Here is a 27,773-nt window from a genome sequence, read left to right on the forward strand (position 1 = left end):
TCTTTTGAAGACAATGAGCTCAGACGAGCAATTTGTTTTATTCTTAACAAAGACTCTAGGTGTTACATAAATGGAGCCCAACAGTCAATAGAGAATAGAAAACAATCAGATTATAAAAGCACATATTCAAAATAACTCATTTTAAGGTCGTTGAAAAAAGGTATCTGGCTTCAGAGTCTTGAATCAAATTCAGTAGGGCCACCAAATCCATGGATCAAAAAACAATGCACATGATTGAAGAATATAAACTTAGATGCTGGTTTAAAATTTTACTAATTTGCACCAACAGAACTATTAATAAATCATGATTGGATGTAAAGAATGTTGTGGGAACTAAAGAGAAGTATGGTTGTTTGTGTAACGAGGTCTACAACCATCAGAACAAAGACTGTAATTGAGAGTTGTTATGCCAAAAAAATCTTATTTAATTTCTACCAGAATCTAGTTACACCAATGCCAGTGTGAACTGAGGTGGTGCCACAAGGTTTTTACATCATTGAACTCGTGAAACTGAATTACTTTTCTATATAGTGATTATAAAATAAAAGTATATTTACTTTTCTATAAAGTGAGAAATTTCATTTGTTTTTAGTAAAAGGATCAAATATATTTTTGTATTGCTAAATAATATTACAGTGAAGCCTTACTACAATGATATTATAGATATAATGATAAATTCCTGTACAATGACATAATTTCAACTTCTGTTTGAAAATGCTTGTAGTCTGATATTAAACTGCTGCCTCTCAATAGAACGGTAATCCCTCTACAATAGTAGTTCCCAACAGTGCCGTCTTAACACATGGGCCCACCCGGGCACCTCAAGAGAAGAGGGGCCTCACAAAAATGAGATCCAGTTGAAATTTTCTAGGATTTACCAGGTAGGGCCTCCGAAAAACCACTTGGCCCGGGGGCCGCCCATGATGCTCTTAAGGTATGGTTCCCAACCGGGGGTATGCGAGAGGCTGTTAGGGGGTACGCGAAAAGAAAATGATAATGGCAGTCACCCATCTAAAAAAAGAACAAATGTGAAACAAAATAAGATTAAAAATAATTTTAAAAAGTAGGTAGAGGCTTTTACTAATATTGTCAGTAACAATATATTGACTTTCCTATCAATAAAATCTTCTATTACAGGAGTTTCATCCGCTGGAAGGATTGGACTTCCCTCCTCCTGCCCGCACCCAACCTATGATCCAGATTCATGCACTCCTTCCTCTCTGCTCATTTTTCTTTGGCATTTTAGATTTGATTGTCGACGCATACCGGGCTGTGCATAAAAATGAAGAATTAATTAATTCTTGGTGTCTTTAACTTTTGTTGTGGGTGTTTGTATTGAGGCGTGTGCGTGCATAGGTGTACACAGAATTTTCTCAAGGGGGTGTTTTAATTTTTTTTTCCTCTCAAGAGGGGGGGGGGTTGCATTTTTTCCTGCAAAATAACACCATAGTCTTGGCTTGGAGGGTACCCCCCTTTGTGTACGTGCACCTATTACTCACATAATTTACGCTATAGATCAGTGGCTAAAAACAGGATCTGTGCGGAAGCAGAAGTTGACTGAAACATCAAAATGAAATACAGTACACCTGTAAACGTGGAAACATATTTTGAATCTGCCAAAAGTGATTCCGTGAAAACTACTGAGGCCTCCTACTCATAGGCGTACGCAGAATTTTCTTGAGGGGGGTTTCAGATTTTTTTCTTTCTGGGGAGTTTACGTTTTTTTCCTGCAAAATAGTACTATAATCTTGTCTTGCGGGGATTAGAACCCCAAATCCCCTCCTTGCGTACGTCAATGCTCCTACTACATTAGCTATCATATTGCGAGACGAGGAAAAAATCGTACCATTGGTGAAAATTTAATTTCACCGTATATCAAAGATGCATGCTTACAGAGGAAAGTGCTCATATAATGAGTTGATACCTCTGTCAAATAATATGGTGCATTGTAGAATACAGGACATATTGGACAATGTTGAAAACACAGTCATAGGTCATGTCAAACGTTTTTTTTCTATTCAAGTCGACGAAAGTACTGACATTGCGCAATATCCTGTGCTACTTGTAATGGCCAAGTATTTGAAAGAGAATTTGAGGAAAATATTTTTATTTGTCACCCAACTGAAGGGGTCGTACGACTGTTAAAGGCTTATTTGAAGCAATTGATCATTATTTCATTTAAAAAGGAATTCAATGGTCAAAATGTGTTGGGCTCACTACAGATAGAGGAAAATCCAAGAAGGCTGCTACTCAGGAACTCGTGCAAGTGTGGCAGAAGTTGCCCCCAAAATGAAATTGACTCACTGCTATATTCACAGACAGAGCCCTGTATCGAAACCTTGGCCTCCAAATTTGCAAAACGTTCTTGATGAAGCGGTCAAAGTTGTCAAATTTAGCAAAGTGAATCATACCAACTACAGGTTGTTTAAATTGTTGTGTGAAGACATGGATAGCCTTCACAACACGCTTTGCTTTTACACACCGAAGTCAGGGGGTTGTCCCGGGGTTAAGTCCTGACGCGGCTGTTTGAACTTCAGCACGAGCTAGCTCTTTTTTTGGAAGTGTTCAACACTTCACGATTTCTTGTCACAAGCCAAGTTAAATTTAACATTCAGTCACTTGGAAGGATTAAAATCCTTGTTTAAAAATTATTTTTCAGAGTCGGTGATGGGTGGATATCTAATCCTTTCAAAGCAGAGTATTTTGAACTGGCTTCATTGGCGATTCCAGAAAAGGAGAAATTGCTACAGCTCACATCAGATACCACTCTGAAGATTCCCTTCAACGGTAGAATGGTGAACCTAGTCAGTTTTTGGGCTCGCCATGGTCGAATACAGTGACCTTTCTAAAAAAGCCATAACGTTTTTGTTGCCATTTGTTAGTATGGAGTTTGTTGAGAGAGAGAAAAAAAACAGGCATTTTCTTCATATACTTATATAAAAAATAAATATAGAAGCAAATTGAACGCAGCTCCGGATTTGAGTTTGTATTAATTCTCTTTTTCAGCCTAATTTTTCAAAACTAATTCAATTACAGTCAAAAATATCTCAATTTTTTTTTTTCCAATCTTTGTGTTAATTTGTTTGGCTACTTCAAAAATAAAACTATATAATGAAAAAATAGACCATTTAATTCTCTCTCAATATATACCCTTTTAGAAAAGTTTCCGGAATCTACAGTGGGTGAAATAGATTGGGGGGAAATGCCTGGAGGATTCGAGGTTGGGGGGGGGGGGGGGTATGCAGAAATGAACTGAGCCAGCTGGGGGTACGTGAACTGAAAAAGGTTGGGAGAACCCCTGCTCTACAACAATATTTTTTCTTGGTCCGCAGAGTATGTTTTTTTGTTATATCGAGATTTCACTGTATATACACATATTCAAGAATCTCGATATATTAATTTTATTTGATTAACCTAGATGTTTGCAATAAACATTTCTTATTGAGAAATTTTTGTGTAAGTAGATAAAAACTCGTTTTTCACTCAAAATCTTTTTTTTTTCTATGCTTGTCAAAGAAAGAAAAATTTACATAAGAAAAATTTCGCAGAGAGAGGATTTAAAACTGACTAGTGCGTTATCAAATTTGAAATGATATACTGTACAATATGCAAATGCATGAAGTTATTGGAAATATTGTTGGGCGGGTAAGGGCAGGCTCAAAAATATTGTGGGGTGGGGAGCTAAACCTAATATTTTTATAGGTATTATCAAGATTGGCAAATATTGAATGGGCTCGGGCTCATGGACCAGATACAAGTCCATGATTATGTAATTCGGCACTATATAGTTCACTGGCAATTTATTTGGAATCATATATTATTATCTGCCCATTATATTATACCTAATGCTGTAGTTTCTTTCGATAAGATAATGCTCCAAAATCAATTTCTAATTTGTTATTTGCTATATGTTTTATTCTGTGTCTGATTTAGCATGATGATAGAATGTAAAAATTTGTGTTTAATTATTTGCAGCCAGTTATCAAAAATTAATGATAACTGGTAATTACAACGAATTACCAGATTATCACTTTCACCATGACATATCTATGTAATACTTTGTATTTATATGATATAACAGCATATATATATGATATATATAGCATAAATGACTGAATTATTTTTTGTATCTATGCTTATATTTCGTGTACTAATTAACTGTAGAAAGCTAATGATGTTTAAATAGTTAACAACATATGTACATATGCGACACAGTACAGTAAAACCAATTAAAATAATTATGTAAATATACACTTGCATATATTCATTTTTTTTATAAATTACTTTGTAAATTTACATTTTCATCATTCCTAATCAATTATTTCATTTCTTGCGAAAACTCTGTTGAAACTGATACTGCTCTAATACAGGAAGAATAAAAATACAAACTACACAGTTAATAATAATAAAAACAAGTAAAAATGGTACAAAGTCAGATTTCAAGGTGGGGAGGAGCGGGCTACTGTAATGATGAATATCTACTCATATTTTTATATCCCCCATTTCCATTTAGCAAACCGTCTCGAAAACCTGTTCTGAAGCCAAGAATATATTTGAAAAAAAATTGAGAACAAGAATAATCTCTTTTCCTCTTCCCTTGATATGATTGCTAATCTTCCACTGTTGGTAAATTTTTGCTAGGGAGAGAAAAAATGTGTTTCATTGAAAAAATGAGAAAATAAAGAAACATGCTACAGGTTAAACATACATCATTAGGCTTTCAACAAAACAGTCTCCACCAGATACCAGGAGAAAAATGCTGCAAAGCAAAAAACCTAATAAACATTTCCTGCTATTTGAAGGAGGCTTGGAAAAGTTTATTTAGTTCCTTTCAATTAACATCAGATACTATTGTCATAGTCAAGAGATATAAGTAATGATTTTACCAATTGTGGTACTTTGAGGTATCATCAGTAAATAAACAATAAAAATTCATGTTTTCATTCAACATTTGTAATGTGTAATAAACTAATGCCAACCATAACTGGTGGTGTGACACAATCAATCCTGATTGAATTTAAATGAACTGAATCCTAGCAATTGAATTTAAGTGTTTGAGCCAGATGTTCTCAAACTTTTGTCACCCATGGCTCCCTTGCCCAATCCATGGTTCATCTGTGGCTCCCCAGAATAGTTTGGTAGATATTTTTCCACATAAAAGAACCACTTCAAAGCATAACTAAGAGCTAGGTTCCCAAATCAATGTCTCCAGCTTGCCGCAACACCCCTAGAAAAAGGTGTTTCTCAAAGTTTCACTTAAACCAGTGTTTCTCGAAGCACACTTTGAGAGACACTGGTTCAAGTAATAACCATTTTTCCCCTTTAACTTTACTGTCTTTCAGAATTTTACCTTACAGAAGAAAAATTTCCTATTTAAAAAATAGTTAACAAGTGAAAATATCAACTATTTTCTAGATAAAAACTGAGCAAGACATATATGAGGGTTACTATTAAAATGGAAATATCTGATACCATCGGCATAAAGCATTCATTAAAAAAAATGCTTATGTGTGCAAGCTGTATATGGTGACCAAATAGATTTACAATCATTCCTTTTCTACAACAGTGAAACACTGATCAGTTTATTACAGAGACTGAGCACTTTTTTTTAACTAGGTTTTTCAAAGTTCCTGAGGCAGCTTCATCACATGAAAATTAATTGATTGAATGATTATGAGATATGCCCCATTCTATTTTCATGCATCAGAATTTAAACATCTTTTTCTCATTAGGTATGTGGTTTTTAATAAATATTAAATAATTTAAAAAAATCGAACCACTGTTTGTAGTACTTATAGGTAACCACCAAAGAAAAATCCTGATACATGAAGGGAAAAGATATTGATTTTTCTTTTTATAATCCTTATAGGTTATCTATCAATCAAGAACAATAATTAGATGATACGTAGAGACTACTAAAATATTACAACTTAAATCTCTCTCTCTCCTCACAGATTCCTTTTTTTTTTCCTTCACTCTGATGTGCATGTATTCCATTTTATCATGATTAAGGCAGCTACAGCTTAGATTTTTCATAATATTTTTTTCCATCACTCATACAACCAATTTCACACATATTTTTTTAGATACATGCTTAATATATTTGCCTTTCTTTTTAACTAATATTTTCCATTGCTATGTCTAAATCACCATATTTGCAATACGGTTCCAATTAAACATTGTCACTATTTATTAAAAATGAATTTATTGAAGGGTTTCTCTCACTTAGAACACAAATAATAACCATGTGAGATTCTTGGTGAAAAAATTATTTTAATTTTCGTTATCATGATCTGTAGAATTGTAAAGGCATAATCATCACTTTTCCCCCCTCCAAAAAAACTTAATACACACAATATTCTACTCAAGGGATCGCTTGATCTGCCCAGAGTATACAAACATAAATATTTCTGTGGTGGCAAACACTTTCATAACATGTACAAACAAAATATACAAACACACACAAATATTACAGAGTCCTTAGTGTGACAACACTGTATACTGGGGGTGTTATATTTGAAGGTGTTATATGCTTTGCACAAACAATCTACTGGGATTTTTTTCCCCCAGTGCCCAGCAACAAAAAAAAAATCTCTGAAAAATACACTCTTTTACAAACTCACTCTCACTCAGCAGGAGGGTGATAACAACCCCAACAATAATAACTACTGTGAAACCTGTACAAAACAGAACATCAAGAGACTGAAATATTATTCCGTTTTAGACAGATTTCTGTTTAAAAAATGCACATAGAAGCACTAATCATTGAACAGACTATCTTTTGATTCCATTTAAGACTGGTTTCTGTCTCGTACAGTGTCTACTTTAGACAAGTTTCACTGTTTCTTTACACAGTTCAAGTTTTTTTACACAGAAGGAAATTACAGCCTGTTCTTGGTGCCCTCACCCTGGTATAGGTTATCGGTAGAGCCCGGATTATATGCAAGTGCACATGCATTTGCATATTTTAGCATTAATGCATATAAATGCATAAAATCAAAGAATTTTCAGGATAAGTGCATATTTTTGACGTTTATTTAAGTTCACTCAATTTCTTTTTAAATAATTTTCCAAATAAATATTGTTCACAATATTTTCATAACATCGGTTTTTCCCCCGCAGGTGAAATTTAGTGAATTAATACATATTTATAAAGTATTTTACGAATATTAACCGTTTTATTGTATTTCTAGAGATATGTCAGTGTTAATTTTTCTTTTTAGAAATTGTGTCGAAATTCTTTTTTTTACTGCTATTTTCGTTATTGAGCAGCTACAACAAACTGAAAATGAAAAAATTCCTGAATAAGAAATATATGTAGAGGTTATTTGCATATGCGGGGGGGGGGGGTATACATATGAGGGGGTATTTTTTTGTAAATGAGTACATATATGCACTAAGAAATAGAAAAGATGCTTGGAAATTTTTACTTTTAAAGATTTCTAGTGCATATCCTGGGGTGTTTAATGCATAATTTTGGATTCCCAGTGCACATTTTGTTATTTTCAGTGCACATTTTGTATTTTAAGTGCACATTTTGTATTTTAAGTGCATATTTGCATATTTTTAGAGCATATTTGCATATTTTTAGAGCATATTTTGCCACTTTTTTAGTGCATATAATCCGGGCTCTAGTTATCAGTTTTTAGGTGTTTCTCCTCCTCTTTCAACATCCACAGTAATGTTTGTATATTTTTTAAATCTATGCACTTCTTACACTATTTGATTTAATTTACTGTGTATATACAGTCAGGGCTGTAACTGGGGTGGGAGGTATCCTGGGTGCTGGATGAAAGAGGATTCCGAATTTTCTCTCTTTACCTGCTCCTTCTTACATGGAGTGTGCTTGCCTTGACTGACAAAATATCTAGTTGCAGCACTGCACACAGTATCTTAGCAAGTTTGTCTTTCTCTTTTCCCTCATGTTATTTTTCAACTTTGTAAATTTCTTCCTCAAACAATCTCATAGTTTTAAAGATGCAAGATGGCATTAATCAGTCATCTGGCCAATTAATTTCTCCCTTTTTTAAAAGAGTTTGAAGCTAATAAAATTTATTTTCTTGATTAAAATTTTTTATGAATACACTGAAACTGACTTCATCATGCTCTAATCTGTGTTTTCAAATCAACAAAAAAATTATAGCACTTGAAATAATTACCAATTAGTTTTCAAAAATTGAAATAATTAGGCTGAAAATCGGCACAGCATCCTACGCCATTGCAGCCATGTGACTGGTTAACAATTACTATTTATATAATGTATATTGTGTTTAATTATGTGAAAAAACTGTTAAAAATGATAAGACACCACACTACTTTTGAATAATTCATTATAAATTGAACAAACTTTTTTTTTTTTAATATTATACTATGTATTTCTCACTGTATGAAATATGATATGACAAATAGGCCTATAGTGTTTCAACTGAACAACCAGAAGAGAAAAAGAAATTTTATTTGAAAAAAAACATAAAAATCAGTTTGAATTAAACTGTAAGACCACTTGTCTAAAATAACAAATCCAATCTGAATATTATAACAAAATCACATGACCATTCAGTTTTATCACTTTGAATCCTCTGTCATCCTTCATAGAAAAACAAAATTCTGCAACATACTTGCAGGTATATTTACTATATTATCTCTTTAATTGATCACCCCTTGAAGCTCATGTGACGAAGAATACTATTTGGTATTCAACTAAAATTGACAAGTGAGGTCTGCCCACAAATTCCCAATAAGGCTCAGATCGGGACTTCAGCTTTACACATCAGTGTGCTCTTGCAAAAAAGTTTTTGTCAATTTGGAGACATGGCAGGATCGATGTGGAACTCTTAAGAATGAACCAAATGGTACAACAGGATGTTCATATAATAATTTCTTGAACCCACTCACATAGACATTTTCAGCAAATCACATTTACCAGCATAAGAAAATGCTCCCCACACCATTACATAGCCTCCTTTTGTCTGATGAAGAGCTATTTGGTATTGCATCAAATCCAACTTATTATTACCAGCTGGACCATCAAGTTTAAAATTTTTCATAAGAAAACATTATTTGTTTTAGCTCAACTGCATCCAAAGGGACCATATTTTTTACCCACTGTCCACAAAGCAGAATGTTTTGCATTGTTCTACAATGAGCCTAAGTTGACTGGAAATGTTTCCTGTAGAAATTCTCATAATAGCGCGTGTGTTTTCTACACTTTTATTGAAATTCTTCCAGATTGTTCTGCAGTAGCACTTATTGTTCTGTGAGATACACCAGTTTTCAGTACATTCTGCTTTGGGCCCACTGCACTCTTTTTATTGCAATTCATTTTCCTTAATTCTCAATTGAGCATGTGCGATTTAAGATTAAACTTTTCCAAACATTTGCATGAATTATTTTTTATATTTTGAGTTTTAAGAAATTTTTCTTCATTGTTAACATAGGTCATCAAAAGATGGCAATTTTTGTTTTCTTTTTTAGCTTAAACTTTCATTTCTGCCATGGTTCTTTTTAGGGTACGCCAATTTAAATCACAATTTTTTTTTTTAAATCAATTTAAATCACAAAACTTTAATTTTTTTTTTCCTTTACATAAATTCAATGATATTGAAGTAAATGTAACCTGGTATGGTTTGCATGTTACTGATATGTGATAAAGTTTGTGATTAAAAGAAGTATAGAAGATCTCTTTGGGGGTAATACGTATAGACTTGAACTTAATCCCAAGATACAGAAAGCAAGCTGCTCTATTTATAGGTTTTTTACATAGAAAAAATTGCAGAAAAATATAGAGAGCCAAACTTAGCTAAACTGCACTATTTTCAATGCATTACAATGTGGCACTAGGGTTCCCTCATGATTAAAAAACAGAGGAATAACTTTTTGTATATAGCCTTGCCCTAACTGCTGATTCAAAATAACAGTAAATGTTATACCAACATAGATATCATTGGGCTTTCGACTTTGATTTTTGTATTAAAATTTTGAGTTTGCTCATTTTTTTTACCAAAACTCATTAAATCTGTGAAAGAATAAAAATGTGTAAACTATTAAGCAACGTTACACAAGTCAGAAACACATCCATTCATTGTGCAAGAAACAATCTTACCAATAGAATTTATTTTATTTAGTTGATGCTGAATGACCCTTTGGTTGTACATCAAGTGAATTGATAAACCTGCACCATATGTGTGAAACTGAGTTGCCACCTGCCACCACTCATTCACTTCAATGTGATGGGGGGAGGGTCATGAAAGCACTTTTCTCTATAAAAAAAATTTAATTCATGGAGTTAATTATTTGAGCTCAACAACCTTTCATGTTACATAAACATAGATTTTTTGGCTTTCATATTTTTGCTTATAGTTCATTTGTAGTTTATTCATTTATGGTGATGCTAGTGCTGGTGGATGTGTCTGGTTGTTATTTCGGAAACATACAGTCATGACTCCTTTCTTTTTTTAGTTATTTAATAGAAGAGAGAGAGACTTTTAGGACATGTTCGGTCGACAGTTGGAGCCAGACTGAACTCCAATACAAGAACACACTAGATAATGCCTAGCTAGTAAGTGGCATAAAAAATATAATAAAAATATAAAAAATTGTACAAGACAAGTAGCGCCACAGTACTCCCCCACGAGTCTGAAGGACGGCATATGGCACAATGTACAAAATATGATAATATAGTTACGACGATATGACAATATAGTTACGGCAACTAATATGGCATTGACATGTGCAAAAAAAATTTTGTTCGAAAAATTGCAAAAAATACGCAATACGAAAATGTTTTCAAAAAGTAATGAAATATCCATATGCACAATTAATAGTCGAGCAAAAAATAAATTACAAATGATAAAAAATTAGTAAATGTATGTATATGCAAAAACGATTACTAGAATAGATAATAGACATATATACATATAAGAAAATTGAAAAATGAAAATTTTGCAAAACATAATATTAATTCTCAAAAAATGTTGCAAAAAAAAACAATAATATTATTAATTTCAAAAAATATGCAAATAAGAATAATATCAAGGAATTCTTATACGAACCGTACGCCCTGATCGAGTTACATAAGGCTGTTTCGGTTCAGTGAACGGTGATTGCTCATTAAAAGTGCAATCAAGCAAAAATGCTGGTTTCAATCTGTCTATTGAGATTTTCGTTAGTTTGCCTTTCATGTTCACTGTATATACTTTTGGAGATCGTTCAATCACTTCATATGGCCCCAAATATGGTTGTTGAAGGGGCTTTCGTACGGTGTCCAGCCGCACGAACACATGGGAAGAAACAGCAAGTTCTTTATGAACGAAAACGTTGTGAGTCCCATGCCTTGAAGTTTGGATCGGACGTAAAGTGTTTATGTGATCTCGTAGAGCACGTAGAAATTCCGGCTGTGTTGGCTGAGGGTCGGAACTGCGGAAGAATTCACCAGGTAGGCGCAATGGTGATCCGTAAACCATCTCAGCAGCAGAAGTGTTGATGTCCGGTTTGATGCTGGCTCGGATGGACAGAAGTATAGTAGGTAACACTTCAGTCCAACGTTCCGTGGCATGGCAGCGTATGGCACCTTTGAGCTGCCGGTGGAACCTTTCAACGATGCCATTGGAGGACGGATGATACGCTGTCGTGCGTGTTTTCTGAGTTCCAAGAAAACGAACGAATGCGCGAAACAAATCACTTTCGAATTGTCTCCCTTGATCGGTGGTAACCGATTCTGGAACTCCGAATCTGCTGATCCAGCCAGAGTAGAATGTCTCTACGACAGTTTGTGCTTTTTGGTTTTCCATCGGGAAAGCCTCTACCCACCTGGTGTATCGATCCACACAGGTAAGGCAGTAGGTGAAACCCCGAGAAGGAGGAAGAGGACCAACAATGTCGATGTTAATGTGTGAGAATCTGCATTGGGGCAAAGGGTATGCACCGATGGAAGATCGAGTGTGGCGATGCACTTTTGAGCGTTGGCACTCGATGCACGACCTGGTCCATCGTGTGACATCCTTGCGTATTGAACTCCACACAAATCGTTGACGAATAAGGTCTACAGTTGATTTAACGCCTGGATGGGCGAGGTTATGAAGGACCGTAAACACGTGATATCGGTGTTTTTCTGGTACGTAGGGACGGATAATTCCAGTGGATAAATCACAAAAAAGTTCTGTACCCTGAGGACCGAATTTGATAGGTTTTATATCGAGCACCCCACCTGGTTGTCGGAGGGCTGTTAATTCAGCGTCTGTACTCTGTGAAGTATCAATAGCTGCGTAATCAATCGAGTCAGGTAAATTAATTTCGGATAATCTGGAAAAAGCATCCGCTACAACATTTCGCTCACCCTGAATGTAACGAATGTCCGTAGAAAATTGTGATATATACTCTAAATGACGTCGTTGTCTGGGAGAGCTGTTACCATTAACTTTGTGAAAAACATAAGTTAGAGGCCTATGATCACTGTAGATCGTAAATGGTCTGCCTTCTTCCTGTTTAATAGAACTATAAACCGCAAGCAACTCGCGATCATAAGTACTATAGTTCTTTTCAGTTGTCGTTAACTTTCGAGAAAAAAATGAGAGTGGTTCGACGACACCATCGGAAGATTGTTGTAAAACAGATCCGAGAGCGAAATCTGATGCGTCGACTGTCAATGAAAGATGGGCATCATGTTTAGGATGAGCCAAAAGCGTGGCATTGGTAATAGCATGTTTACACGTTTCGAAAGCAGCAATAGTTTCCCCCGACCAGGCGATGAGAGATTTATCTTTTTTCTTCTTTCCTTTGCACAAATCGTGTAAGGGAGCCTGGCCAGATGCTGCGTTTTTTAAGAAACGGTGGTAAAAGTTGAGAATTGCTAGAAATCTTCGAAGTTCATCAACCGTTTTTGGTTGCGGATAATTACGAAGAATGTCGACTTTTTCTGGCAAAGGAGAAATGCCGTTGCTGTTAACCAAAAATCCTAAGAACTCTATCTCAGATTTCCCAAATATGCATTTATCAGGATTAAGAATTATACCAAAACTGTTTAAACGTTCAGAAACCAATTCTAGATCTTTAAGATGTTCTTCTTCTGTTGCTGATGCAACTAGTACGTCATCTAAATATGCATAACAGTTCAAGTCTCTTAAGACAATATCTATGAACCGTTGAAATGATTGTGCCGCATTAGACAATCCAAAACACATATATAAGTACTCATAAAGTCCGAATGGGGTAATAATGGCAGTTTTTTCAACAGACTCGGGATCTAAAGGTATCTGATGATAGCCTTAACCAAGTCTAATTTAGAAAAAATGTTTTTTCCCTGCAGACCGTAACTGAAATCATGAACATGTGGTATAGGATATCTGTCTGGACACGTTATAGAATTAAGTTTTCTGTAATCCCCACATAAACGGTATTCTCCATTACGTTTAGGAACAATGTGTATCGGGCTTGCCCATGGACTTTTTGAAGGTCTCAGTATGCCCTGATCCATTAGCGTTTGAACTTCAAGCTTTGCAATAGCAAGTTTCTCTGGAGAAAGTCTGCGGGCTTTGGTAAAGACAGGAGAACCTTTAGTAGTAATGCAATGTGTAACGCAGTGTTTTTTAGAAGTAGCCCCAAGCATAGAAGGATTCGTTAGATTAGGAAATTTAGATAAAATTTTCAAGTAGGGCGAATCTCCACTAATGGTCTTTAAGCCTAATGTAGGGCAACTGGCATTGCTACATTTGATTGAAAGTGAAGTCAAACTGTCAATCAAACGAGACTTTTTTACGTCAACTAATAGACCATAATGTTCTAAGAAATCAGCACCTAATATCGGGCGATTAACATCAGCTATAACGAAGGACCATCTAAATAGTCTGCGTAACCCTAAATCCACTGATAAAGATTTGCAACCATACCTAGAAATTTTAGTATCATTAGCTGCGTATAGCGAAAAGTTTGTATCTGCTGCTTTATGTACCTGTGTATCTCGTGGGAAAACCGAAATGCTAGCGCCTGTGTCCACTAAAAAACCAGTACCGGATTTTCGATCATGAACAAAAAGGCGAACTAAACGCCAGCCATCACCTGCTGTCGCCAAAACAGATGGGCCAGTTAGTTTTCCGACCAATCACAGGGTTTAATGCATTTTGATGCTTTTCGACCGAATTTGAAATGGTACCAACAATAAGGTTTACGTTTGGGTGTACCATCACCACTAGACCTCTCTCTAGACCGAGAATTTGAACGAACTCTTCCCTTTTTGTTAAAATTTTTCTCTCTATAGCGGGATAAGCGGTCAACAGCAACGGTCAAAGTCGAAATTTGACTTTGAAGTGATTGCAAGCTGATGGTTTCATTACGGCTGACCTCAGAAATAGTCGGTGTGTGCCCAGTGACTTCGGTAATTTTATCTGCCATTTCTACTAAATCCGGCAATGTATCCTTACTAACAGAAAGTATCTGCTGTGTATGGATAGGCAAACGTTGTAACCAAAGGGTTTTAAGCACTTCATCTGAAATTTTCTTGCCAGCTAATGTATGCATCTCATGCAACAACTGAGAAGGTCGCTTATCCCCAAGAGTGAGCTCTTGGAGTAGAACTCGTAAGCGGGAAGTTTCCGACAGTGAAAACTGTTGACAAATGCGTGTTTTTAACTGGTTGTAAGAATCGTCTGTAACAGGAGCTATGATCAAATCACTAACATATGATAACACTTCAACATCGAGAGCTGTCACAACACAGTGAAATTGCATTTTAGGATCAGTAATTCCGGCAATTTTAAAGTTCGATTCAATCTGAAGAAACCAAAGATCGACATCGGATTTCCAAATCGAAGGCGCGCGAAAAGAAACACGCGAAAGTTCTAATTCAGAAGACATACCTGTTTCTTCGGTAGCGTTCGGCATATCCAAAAAAAAGTTCAGCACAATCCAGGAAGAGAACTGAGGAGATGCCCCCTCAATCAGCCAGCAAACGCACCACACACGGGGAAAAAAAGAAGAAAGGCAGCAAGTAACATATTACGAAGCGAGAAAGAGTACTTGTTTTCGTCTGCTTTCGAGTTCGTGGCTGTCAAACATCTGCTTTACGCGGGTCACCAGTACTATGGTGATGCTAGTGCTGGTGGATGTGTCTGGTTGTTATTTCGGAAACATACAGTCATGACTCCTTTCTTTTTTTAGTTATTTAATAGAAGAGAGAGAGACTTTTAGGACATGTTCGGTCGACAGTTGGAGCCAGACTGAACTCCAATACAAGAACACACTAGATAATGCCTAGCTAGTAAGTGGCATAAAAAATATAATAAAAATATAAAAAATTGTACAAGACAAGTAGCGCCACACATTAATGCGATTATGAGAAAAAAAATCAGTTAGGTGATATGAAAATATGAATTCTTAATGATTAATATTTGTTTTAATTAATAAGCAATCAGTTAATTTTAATCAAAAAAATCTGATTTAAATGAAAAAAAATCCATTTTTTTTTTTTTTTTTTTTTGTTAAAAATCATGATTTTTTCATACCCTGGTTCCTTTGTTTATAAGAGTGTTATGGACAGTTTTTTTAGAATGTTTTATTATTTTAACTATGTACTCCTCTTTCAGATTTCTAAGTGTCTTCATAAAAGTAAATTTTTCTCACCTCAGCTTAGGATAGCTCTTTTCCACATGGCATTGCAAAATTTCAGGATGAGCCAGTATTTTCTTCCAATCAATGCCGGGTGGAGTGACGAGTTTAAATGTCATATTGTATTTCAGTCTATCTTCTGAATGGAGGAAACTTAGTGGTGGCATTTTCTGAAGGAGCCAGCTATCACTAGTCGCTTCAAGTTTGAGACCTTTAATATTAGAGAATTCAGTAAAGTCTGTTTGTTAATGACAAGAGATGCATATTAAATGTGTGACTGTATAACTGCCCTTCCCACTTTATATCTCAAGGTTGGGGTTTCTAAGAATCTGAATAGAGAAGAAAGGGATTTTTTTGAAAAAATTTCAAAAAAATAATTAGCTTTATAATACAGATACCTTCATAATTCTATAATTTTGTGTTGTTAAAGGGATAAATTCCAAAAAGTCTTGCAAGACCTACAGAGGCTAAACCTGAAAAGAGAGAGAAAAAAATCTTAATTCTGATTCTATTGTTTGAAAAAGCATTAAAATACAATTTATAAAACCATTCAATGAATACTTTAATTCAGTACTAAAGCAAGAATCTCCTTACTGAATTATTTAAAGAAGAGAGAAGATCCCTACATTTTGCAATTCTACATGTGTTGTGCGAGAAGTTATTCCAGCACAAAATAGTCCCTTGTGAATAGTAGTGTCTCACTCCAAGTAAACTGAAAATATGGAACACAAAAAGATTTTTGTGGTAGAAGGTCAGTGCATGGGCGGAGATATGGGGGTGGCGTGGGGGGCATTGCCCTCCCAGCATCAAAAGTGGAGTGGGCAGATCTAATGTATATGTATGTATATGAATTGACATCATCATCATTGTGCCCCCCAGCAATAATGACCTTGCCCCCCCCCCCAGACTTCCAAGTCGATCTCCGCCTATGGGTCAATGGTTAAAGAAATGGTGCAGATACAAAATAGGCCACTTAATGTAATCACATACGGATTCTGGGTTTATGATAACAATAACCAATAGACGATAATACACAAGAACCCAATAATCAGAACTAATTGGGACTGGACCTGTTCAGATTAAGGGGGTTTGTCTTTTAAACATGGCTTTTTTCAAACTGTAATAATGGTAAATATCCCTATGTGTAGGGACCAGATAATTCCATTCAACAATTACCAAAGGTTGATAAAATCTGATGCTTATCTTTCTTTTTCAGGAATGCAATAAATACATTGAATTAGACAACAATAATATGCATTGGGTGGGCCAGAAGGGGATGTGGCAACCAGGTCATGGCCCCACATTCTGAAGCAGGGCCCCTAGGCTGGGATCTTTTGAGGGCCTCCAGTCAGATTTTCTGTAGTTAATTTATAGCGTGAAAAAGCAAAAAAATATGAGAATTGTCCCAACCCCACGGCTAGTCTTGTCAGCCCCCACCCTTGTGGGGCCATGAGCCAGGTACTAATTCTTACGCATGTATAGAACACAATACACTTACACAGCACTGTGTTTGCAGCTATGTAATTCATCATTATGAGGAATGATCATGTATTCATTGTGCATATGTCAAATATAACGTGTTACAACAATTCAGAATTTATAAGCAAATGTTTTTTTCTGTTGTTGATTCTTTAACTTTCTTGAGCGTATCAGCTTTTTTTATTTTTTTTATAGAGCCGTTCAGATCAGTGTTATTCGAAAAAATAATTCAGAAAAAGAATAATTTCACTCCTCTAAAATTTTAAGGGGTTGTTTTGTAAAAATGGGACTATATATTCATAAAAATATTTTTTTTTAATGAAAAACAGAGAAATAACTGTATTAAAAAAAGAAAACCTAAAATTTGAATTATTTTTACCAATCAATGAAATTTGGAGTAAAATTGAATTTTGATGCATGATTCATGCATCTAGATGAGTATTGGCAAACACTAGTTCAACTAAGGGGGTTTTTCGGATTAGTGGGGTTCTAGTGTTTATGAAGAATGCATAGACATAACATAAGGATGGAGACCATGTGTCAAATTCTGAATGGGACAGACAGGTTTGTTCATATTTTTTTGGCTATTTCATCTAAAAACTTGGCAAAAAATTCTTGTTTGGTCATGAATCAGATCATGAAATTTATATCATGGATGTCAATAATTAGCAAAAGGAAAGCACAAACATAGGAAATGGCAAGTTGTTCTTTATGGGGGGGGGAGTTCCTATAGCCTGCAGGCTGATAATAACAGGAAAAGAAGACAGAAGTGGTCATAGCGACGGACACGCATCGCAAGGATCCGGGTTCAAACCCCACCGTCGCCGTAGTGGTGATCGGCTGAAGTTGGTTGGTTTTCTGCTGTTCCCAATTTCGAGGCGCAAATGTGAGCTAATTTTCCCGGTTAAAAGTCTCGCCGCAGACAGGCTCGCAACAGGCCTACAACAGTATAATTATTCATTCATTACACTTCACTCACTATGAGTGGAGAAAAAACTCATAGTTTAAAAAATTGATGGCAGCACTACACATAACAAGCATTACACAAAAACAAACTTCACGGAAGGTTCACCATACATTCACACACACATTCCAACATGTACCAATTTGTTAGAAGTTCTGCAAAGGAATATGAATGTATGTCTGGTTTAGTAGTAGTAGTAGACTATTCTGAGGTGTCCTGGACAAATAATGATAAGGCCAAGGGAGCCGCGGGTGGAAAAAATTTGAGAACTACTGCTAGAAACAAATTGTTTTATTCTTGGAATTGCTTTTTACTACTGTTTTTGGTTTTTCTTTTCTTCCTCGCTGACAAATAAAAAACATACAGAAGAAAGTAGGTTGGAGGGGGAGAAGAATGAAAAACCTGTTCTACTCTCTCTCTCATTAGCCCAACCCATTTCCTTGATGTTAGCAAAGAAACCAATTAAAGAATTATTGCTAGTACTTGCACAATATCCAAATTTGTTGCCGAAAGCCTGTACATAAAGAGGTTGATTTTTTATAATAATTTATGAGGTATTGTATTGGGAAGGAGGGTGAAGAAATCCCAAAGAAATTTCACTTGTAAAACTTTCACATTCACACAATGCTTTGATATGGCCTATTAAAGTAATTTTTATGACACCACTCTTCTTATTTTCAGCACATGAAAGCTAATTTGACTGGCAGTAGCAATGTGTTCAGCAGTAATATTGCTACCGTTTTTGCCTGATGCTTGTGCCAGGAAAATTTCTGACTAGGATTGAGCAGGGTATCAAACTTGTGACCACTCTGAATATCCTTTTGTACTCCAAGCGAATGTCTTATCAACATGGCCCCCACAAGGTCAGAGCCTGGAATGGTTCTCATTATTTTTTGCTTTTTCACACTATAAATTCACTATTGGAGGCCCATCAAAGATCCCAGCCTAGGGGCGAGGATGCAGAATGTGAGGGCCATGCTTATTGACCTGTGCCCCTCCCTGTAATGTTGAAGGAGAGGGTAAAGGGGAAAATTTGCACCTCCTCAGGTTCATTCAGCACCCAGGACACCAGACTTGCCTGCTCCCCCCCCCCCCCGTTACAACTCTGATTACTACTATGAACAGTTTCACAACTTGGCCTTTTACACACAGGCTGGGTATGTTTAAGTACTACTTCATTTAAATGACTGTACCGGGGCTTGACAAATCGGGAAAACATTTAGGTGCCAGCAAAATTTCATAGGTGCCAAGCATTCCCCCGACAAATTCGATACAAAATAGTATATTCTTTGACTTCTACAAGACTTAGGGACCTCTTTCTCTGCTAGTAGACAGGCTGCCATAATTTCAGAAAATTTTGTGGTCCTGAGACTTCAATTATCAAACATAAAAAAAATTAAGTATCAATCTCAATTTTTCAGTCACCATGCCAACCTGGCGCCTAGGATTTGTCCTGCCCTGAACTATAACCATTTGATCTGGCAACAGTTAATGATGGTAATGAATGGAATAAGTAAAAGGAACTTGTCTGTAATATTTACCTTAAAATAGCAAAAATTGTTTTTTTTCTTCTTTTCCAAGCATTGTCTTTTCATATTGTCTCTCAAAACTGGTGGAGGTCATTTTGTCATATAGCCTGACATGTGTATACATGAAGTTTTTGGTCTAAAATGTCAAAATTAATGCACAATAATAGTCAGGCCTAGAAGTGAAAATTTGAAAAAAAAGAGTAGGAAAAATAGGAAAACCATTGACAAAAAATAGGAGGGGAAAAACTGAATTGCCAAATTATCGTGGCATTTAAAAATGTTTTGCTATCGAGATTCACACGTTATATATTTTAATTATAGTATTATCTATTGATATTTTAAGAAACTCAAGTTCTCTCTCTCTAACGAATTTAAAAATCTTTCATTTCCACAGAATGTGGTATCGAAAACAATATAAATAGCAAAACTGAAAAGAAATTAATCAAATTTCTACTGTTACTTTAAAATTCTAATTAATGATCGTGATCCATTTTACCCCATGCTTTTCAGAGAAAGAAAAAACCTGTCTAGGTGCCATAGAAATGTAGCACATTCATGCTTCCCATTGCCCACGGGCTGAATGTGGCCCCCAGTCATCTGTTGAGGCCCACAGCTTCAAACCTAATTTTGCAAAAAATTAACTAAGCGACACATTTCTAGATCGTTCAAGAGAACCTGCATCACAGTTTCAGGTCATTCAAGTGGCTTGCGTCACAGTTCCAGATTACTCAAGTTACCCGAGCTGCTGTTCCACTTAAGTGACCTGTGGCACATTCCTAGATCACTAGAGTAACTTGTGATATTGTTTATCTACACTTAAGTGACTCACGACAGAGTTCTAGACCACTCAAGTGACCCGTGTACATTTACACATCATTCAATTGACCCGCTGCACATTATTTGATGAGTAAATATGTTGCAGCATATTTACAGATCACTGCGGCACAGTTCCAGAGCACTCAATAGACCCAAGAAACTTTTAAACATCACTAAAGTAACCTGCGCCACAGTTCCACATTCTTTAAGTGTGCTGCGGCACATTCCTAAATCATTTAGGTGACCCGCGGAAAATTTACAGATCACTGCGGCAGTTTCAGGAGTACTCAATTGACCCAGAAATATTTACAGGTCAGCTTCAGTGATCCGCGACACATTTCAAAATCAATGAAATGGCCCACACTCTACTGAATGTTGAACACCGTTGATGTAACACCTCCTAGAGTTACACTACATCCGAAGGATACAACAATTAGAATGGCCTGCATATGTTCATGCATGTCTGGTTTTTTTCCAAAGACACACATTTTCTTAAAACACACATGCTAACCTGTGGCCCTCGGAATTATCTCATGTGGTCCAGGACAAATAACAAAACCACACATCCGACCCCTGAACGATCATCAAATCATTTAAGTGGGACACATTTCCAGATTACTTCAGTGGCTTGTGGCACACTTCCAGATATAAGCTGCCAACAGCATATATCCAGATCACCTAAGCGATCTCATGCACATTTCCAGATCACTTGAGCGACCGGCGACAAACCTCCAGTTCACTTAAGTGGCACGTAGTTCAGTTGCAGATTACTTTAAGTGGCTGGAGGCACATTTGATTATTTGAGTGGCCCTCTGTATGCTTCGAAATCACTTGAGTCGCTCGCAGCACACAGATCACCTAATGGTCTACAATACATTAACACTTCAAGTGGCAAGATGCATTTTTTATAGATTATTTTAGTGTTGCTCTCGACACATTTCCAGACCACTAAAGTGGCCCGCTACGCTACGCACTTTCAGAGTGACTTGTGGCACATTTCCTGATGACTCAAGCGGCCCGCGGCACACTTTGAGAGCATCTGAATGACCCGCGGCACATTTCAACTTAACTCAATCTTTTGAAAAGTGTGGGGCCACTTCATTGATTTGAAAACATGCCGCAGGCCACTTTATTGATTTAAAAACGTGTTGCGGGCCACTTGATTAAGTGATCTAAAACAGCACCACAGGTTATTTGTGTGATATGTAAATCTGCCACGGATCACTCAAGCAATCTGGGAATGTGCAGCGGGCCACTTGAGTGATTAGGAAATTTGCCTCGGGCCGCTCAATTGAAGTAAGAATTCACCGTGAGCCACTTGAGTGATCTGGAAATATGCCGCGGGTCATTTAAATGAGGTATGAATGTGCCGCGAGCCACTTAATTTATTTGTAAGTGTACCGGGGCCACTTGAGGCAGGCCACATTTATGCCATGGGTTGAGCACATGCACGCTTTAAAATAAGGGGCCGTTCAAGTATTATGTCAGCAAATTTTTTGCCATTTTTGACTCCCTCCTTGTCAGAAAAAGTCAGCAAAACTCTGACCTCTGTCAACAAAATTTTGTCAACCCTCTGCCCCCTTCCTCCTAACGCATATTGGTGGGATCAGAGATGTACGGGGGAGGGGTGGAATCAGGGTTAGGAGCTCGTGTCCTTCCCCCCCCCCCCCCAGACGATCAAAAATTTATTTTTTAATGCAAAAAATATTTTTTTAAAAGAATTAAAATTTTTAAAGAAAATATCTATGTTATTTCTGTCAATTTCAATGTTATTTGAAGGCTAAGAACTCAAAATTGCTCAAGAAATTCATTGCAACCCTACCTCTGAGCCCTTGGTAATCCTTGACCAGCGGTAAACATTTGGCCTGTGCAGACCAAATGTGACCCTGGGGTTATGATGTGGCCTGTCCTTCTCAAACCTAATTTTGTAAAAATGAACCAAGTGGCACACTTACAGATTGCTTAAGTGACCCGTCGCACAATTCCAGACCATTTAAACGATCTGTGGCACATTTAGAGATACCTTGAGTGACATGTGACACAGTTTTAAAGCATTGGTACGCCCACCAGTGCGGTTCTACATCACTCGTTATCCGCAGCACATTCCCAGATTACTTAAGGGATCCGCGGCATAATCACTTGTATGACGCGCGGCACAGGTCCAGAGCACTTAAGCGGCCCGCGACACATTTCCAGATCATTTGGATCCGCTAAGTATTTAGAGACTACTAAAGTGGCTCTGTAGGGGACTTAATAGGGAGAATGTTAGTTCAGGTACAGGTGGCAGAGGTTCTGGGATGATCCGGAGAACAAGAATAAAGCCATTCACCTGTTAATCTGAAACCAGTGGAATGGGTCAGAGAAAAATAACCTGTCTCACACCATTGTTCATTCTCGACCTAACTGGAGCAGTTTAATACAAGGCAAGACAAATGTTTATGTGAAGCAATGGACAGCTCAAGTCATTACACAACTGTCTGTTCACACACAAGCCAATCTCACATGGTGAAACTGAGGGTAGAATTGATCAAGCAGTGGTACTGCAGGATGGCGAGGGACCAACGATCCCCCAAGACTCTGGGGGATCTCAAGAGATTTCTTCAGGAAAACCCAGAGCAAGTTCATGATAAACACCCTCCAGAACAGATCCACCATCTCTGTTAGATTGAATGAGGCAGTAAACGGTATCACCACCTCTCAAGAAACATTGGCAGAGCATGGAGATTCAGAAGATTTCACTGACAACGATGATGACTCAGATATCCTCCTACAGTCACTGGTGGATACTAGAGGACTTACAAGGGCATGGGATAGATAGTGACAGAGTTACTTAACATGTATGTTCTCATATAAACTTACATAGGCATTTTTACACCACAAGGGAAAATATGGTGGATTATGATCCAACATGCCAGATTAAAATCGTAAAAGTTCATTGTAATTCGATAATGGCATGATATAGAGCTGTCTTAACGCAAGGGCTCAACCTGGGAAAAAATTACTCCAGAAATTTTTTGCCCACTGGTAAAACAAATGCAGTTCAGTTCGAAAACAAAACCTCCAATGTTTGCTCCGATACATTTTAACATATTAAAAGCATTTGCTTTTGTAGATTCAAAAAAATAAAAATAAATAATAAAAATAACTCTCAGCTTTAACCTAGTGTAAATGTAAATTTTTGAAACACTGTGGAAAATGATTTTCCAATCTCTTTGTAGAGCACCAAGAAATCTTTGGCGGAACACAGTTTAGGAACACCCTGGCACTCAGTGGCGTCGGAGCCTGGGGGTGCTGTGGGTGCTCGAGCACCCACGGAAGTTTGTAAAACAGGTCCGAGCACCCACAGGTTCGAAACACTTCCGACGCCCCTGCTGGCACTATAACATTAAAAACAAAAACACTGGATTATGAATGAAAATAAATTTTGTAGTGCATTTTTCCATGATTTTCTTTTACTGCATCCAGCAGCATGAAGAGGAGATGGCACAAAGAAAACATTGGGGATCTAAAGTTGCCAGTCGTCCCATGTATAAAGGCCTCAAAGATGTGAGCAGGTAGGTGGGACATTGTATATTCATGAATTATTGAGAGGAGGCCTTCTGCCCTCCTCCCCAGTTCCACTGCCTATGACAGCATTCTAAACTTTTCCCATACAAGGTAAGAGATATCTTGGCCTAGAGTGGATGGAAGCAATATGTTCACGCTCTTCTCTTCCTTCACTCTTTTAAGAATGAAACAGAGTATTCTGTTTGCTTTTTCGACCAGAGAAGTCCAGAAAACTTAAGCCACCATCAATGAGAATTCCCAAATCAGTGTTCCTATTTACATCCGGAATAATATAATAGACTCTCGATAATCCGGGCGTGAGCTAGTCTGGCCCGTCCAATAATCCAGCATTTTTAGGCAGGTTTTCTTTGAGTATATAAAAAGAAAACATGTCATTTCACATGTGCAAAAACGTTTCCATTATTTAAATGGGCTTTTGCAATTAACTTCCAAACTGACACCCCCTTGTCCGATATGTGCCAGAGAATCTACTGTATTACCATTTAACTCGTGAAACATGGGTTGTTTGAGCAAAATGAGCAACTATGCACTTGTCAACACAGAAATTCAACTCTGGTTTTTATACCACATACTTCGAGTACAAGGACATAAACAGACTTTGCGTAGGGCCTAATTCATATGACTGAAAAACAAAGTTGTATACTTGTAATGACTTTTTCCAACACATTTTAATCAACTGCTCATAATTATTATTGTTTAGTGATAAAATTACAGATTTTTGTCTTTAATTAGAATTATGTATAAAAAATTTAAACCTATGGTTACATGTTCAACTATAAACAGAGATTCACTTAACTGTTTAAAGGCTGAACTATGAACAAAATCACTTATTGTTTTGAAATTTGGAATTCGGGGTCCTTTTGCATGCCAACTTTGCATGCCTTTTGCATAGATCAACTTTGAAATTTGAAGAAAATTTTTTTTTCACGATAACATTGGCACTTGGCGAGAGGCGAAAGCGGAAACTGTGGTATCACCTATATTCTCACGATTTTTTTTTGCTGGAGTACCGTTATCACACGAAATTTTCTATTTTTTTACAACCAATTCAAATTCGTAACACATACCAATTTTTTTTTAATATAAAAATGTGTGCAGAAAATTCAAATTTTTTTTCTAATGTCCGTGATAAAAGAAGGAAAACATCTTTGATGGACCTGTTTGTCACATTGGTAGCATTTAGTGTTTTATGGCAAACCACACCCTGTCCTTGTGTTGCAGACACAATGTAATGGCCATCAAATGACCAGGCATCTTTTTTCAGTTGACAACATGGACCTGGATGAATAATTAACCCCTCCTTCATTCGTAGAAGGTTCATTGTCACTTCTCTTCGGAATTCCAAATGCGAAATAAGATCCGCTTCTCGCAACACTTGATGAATTTTCCAACTTGCTATAATGGTCATATGCCAAATCTTTTCCAATGGAATTCAGAGCTGAGGTTGATTGGATTCTAGGAAGAATTTTTTTTAATCCTATGCAGTGGGTTTTTGGTTGTTTCGGATTGCTAAAAACAGCCTTGCCTTTTTTTGAAACGTTCACATGAGTGTTCCATTTTTTCTGCCCTACATCTTTTGAAGAACATGTTTTAGGAGTTTCTAATACCTCATCCTCGTTGTTGCAAAATAAATCTAGCATTCCAGCATTAAATATACATCAGTTGGAACTGTTGGAACTAGATCATTTTCAACACTAACATTTTAATCCATGATGATCCTATTTTCATTAGCAAGTAATTGGCATATATCTGCAACTTATAAATATCCTACTATAGTTGTGTATATCTAAAAGTTTCTAAATATCCTACAGCTTCTTCTAATGTAAGATATCTTTTGGACATGGTTACATACAGCTGAACATAACAAGACTATCTACGACTACCGATCACGGTTTGATTAGTCTGTAGATCACAAAAACATGTATTTCTAAGAATGCAAGAATGAGAAAGTACTCAACCAATATAAATATAAACAATTCACCCCAGAAAGCACATTCCTCTGCATCATATTACCCAAAATTTGCCCCTATACATAAGTAGAATGATGACAACGCCCTGGGGTTCAAATGGGGAAATCGAAGCAGTGCACTGCACATTAGATATCTCTAGAATCCCGCTCTCTTGAGAGGCTGAAAGGCCAATGATCCATAAATGGAACGTGCATATTTGAACGCATGTAGCTTGTTCATATGTAACAGTAGAAAAAAAATAATTGATTTACTTTAATTGATATATCAAGGGGTAGAAACACACAAAATAATTTTCAATTTACTTAAAAATTGAAATTTTGGCGAATTTTAATTGAAATGAAAAAAAAATGTCCAAAAATGTCAAATTTCATAATCTTGTCAAAAAAGTTTATACTAGCCTGAAGTTTCTAAATTTATTTCAAAAAATACTTTGAACTCTTCTCTATATACGATAAAAAACCATAAATGTTTGAATAAATTTTTCTTATATTTTCGTAAATAAAAACTGTTCCATTTATGGAACAGAACAGGTGCAGTATAATCCAGACCGCCAAATCCAATATAATTCAGATCGCCAAGGGCGCTATAAGTCGACAACGCCGGCGCTCTCACTTGTTTTGCCGGGTTGTCGTTGTTCTAGATTGTTCCTCTGTAGTTTCTTTCTAGAAGCTTCCATTACCCATCCATTATAGATGGCGCTTAAAGCACAGGTGATTCAAACGGATAACAGCGTTTTTTTCCCTTTGAGCAGTAGCGTCGTTGTCTTGGATTATTCCTGATTACCTTTCGCTAGTTGTTTTTAGCGTGTCTTTTCAAACATTTGAACAGCCATTTAGTTTTTTTCGTTCCGAGTGTTAGAATTACACGAACCGGATTACATTTTCGTCGACTGGTAAGGTTGTATCCTTTTTATTTATTTTTCTTACTAATAGTCGTTATTTTATTTAATTTTCGTTATTTATTTAAAAGAATCTGGATACCCGGGTTTTAACTTTTTTATACATAGCATATGCTTATTTATACAACATACAGGATTGTTGTTTATTTAAAAGAGTGGATACCTTATGTTGTTTTGATGTTTAGTCTTAGATAGTGATATTTGAATGGGTTTTTATTGTTTTCTATGCTGGCGATTTTTTTCTCAGCATCCGCAGTGTCTAACGGCCTTGGCGACTTTTGGTCGGGTTGTCGGACATGTTTGGCACGAAAAAAGAAGTCGCTAAAAATCGCCATTCTCTGGATTACACAGCATCTGTTCCACATTGGTTTTTTTTCAGAAATTATTGGGGGCTCAGCCCCTTTATAAAATTTACTGGAGGGGCTCAAATGACCTCAGCTCGTAGGTTCCAGCGCCTATATATGATTATGAGGGAATAATGAATAGAATTGAGAGAAGCTTACTCGAGCCAAACAAATAGGATAATGAACGCTTCATCTTGTGTCTGTCCATTCTTCCATGATAAAATACATACATGCTAGCTGCTAAAAGAACTGTCCCTGTTGTGAAGCGGCATGCTGCACAATCTTTTTTCGAATAATCAATCCCTGTATCATCTGATGACATGATCGAGTAGGAAATCAGTAAAGTTGAACTTGAGGGTTTCCAAGCAAAGTAAAAAATGTTGATTTCATTGTCATGCCATGGTCATTTCCCACAATTTGAGCCTGTTTAAAGCTGAATCAGATTGATTTTACAAAAAAAATCCTCTACCTCCGAAACTACACCAATCTTCAATTAATTAAACCAGGGCTATTGGTTACTATTCAAAAGAATCGACGCTATCAACTAGAGAAAGTGAAACTTTTAACCAGCGTGCTGCCGCGCAGAAAAAAAACGGGTGTTGTTGTTCT

The 27,773-nt window shown here is 36.5% G+C and overlaps 1 long non-coding RNA gene across 2 annotated transcripts; it reads right to left on the reverse strand.

Moving 5' to 3' along the window:
- Positions 1-27,773, reverse strand: LOC149065763 (uncharacterized). Of its 2 annotated transcripts, XR_016195596.1 has the most exons (5): positions 27,324-27,773; positions 15,996-16,070; positions 15,613-15,808; positions 10,103-10,259; positions 1-4,637 (listed from the first exon to the last, which is right to left on the reverse strand). It is a non-coding gene; the product is annotated as an uncharacterized LOC149065763 (long non-coding RNA). The 2 variants fall into 2 exon arrangements; XR_016195595.1 differs by lacking the exon at positions 10,103-10,259 and having other exon boundaries at positions 27,324-27,767.

The sequence above is a fragment of the Pholcus phalangioides genome, unplaced genomic scaffold (genome assembly GCF_987345545.1).
Source record: "Pholcus phalangioides strain wild (caught in Gottingen) unplaced genomic scaffold, Ppha-v1.0 ptg000039l_1, whole genome shotgun sequence".
NCBI lineage: Eukaryota > Metazoa > Arthropoda > Arachnida > Araneae > Pholcidae > Pholcus > Pholcus phalangioides.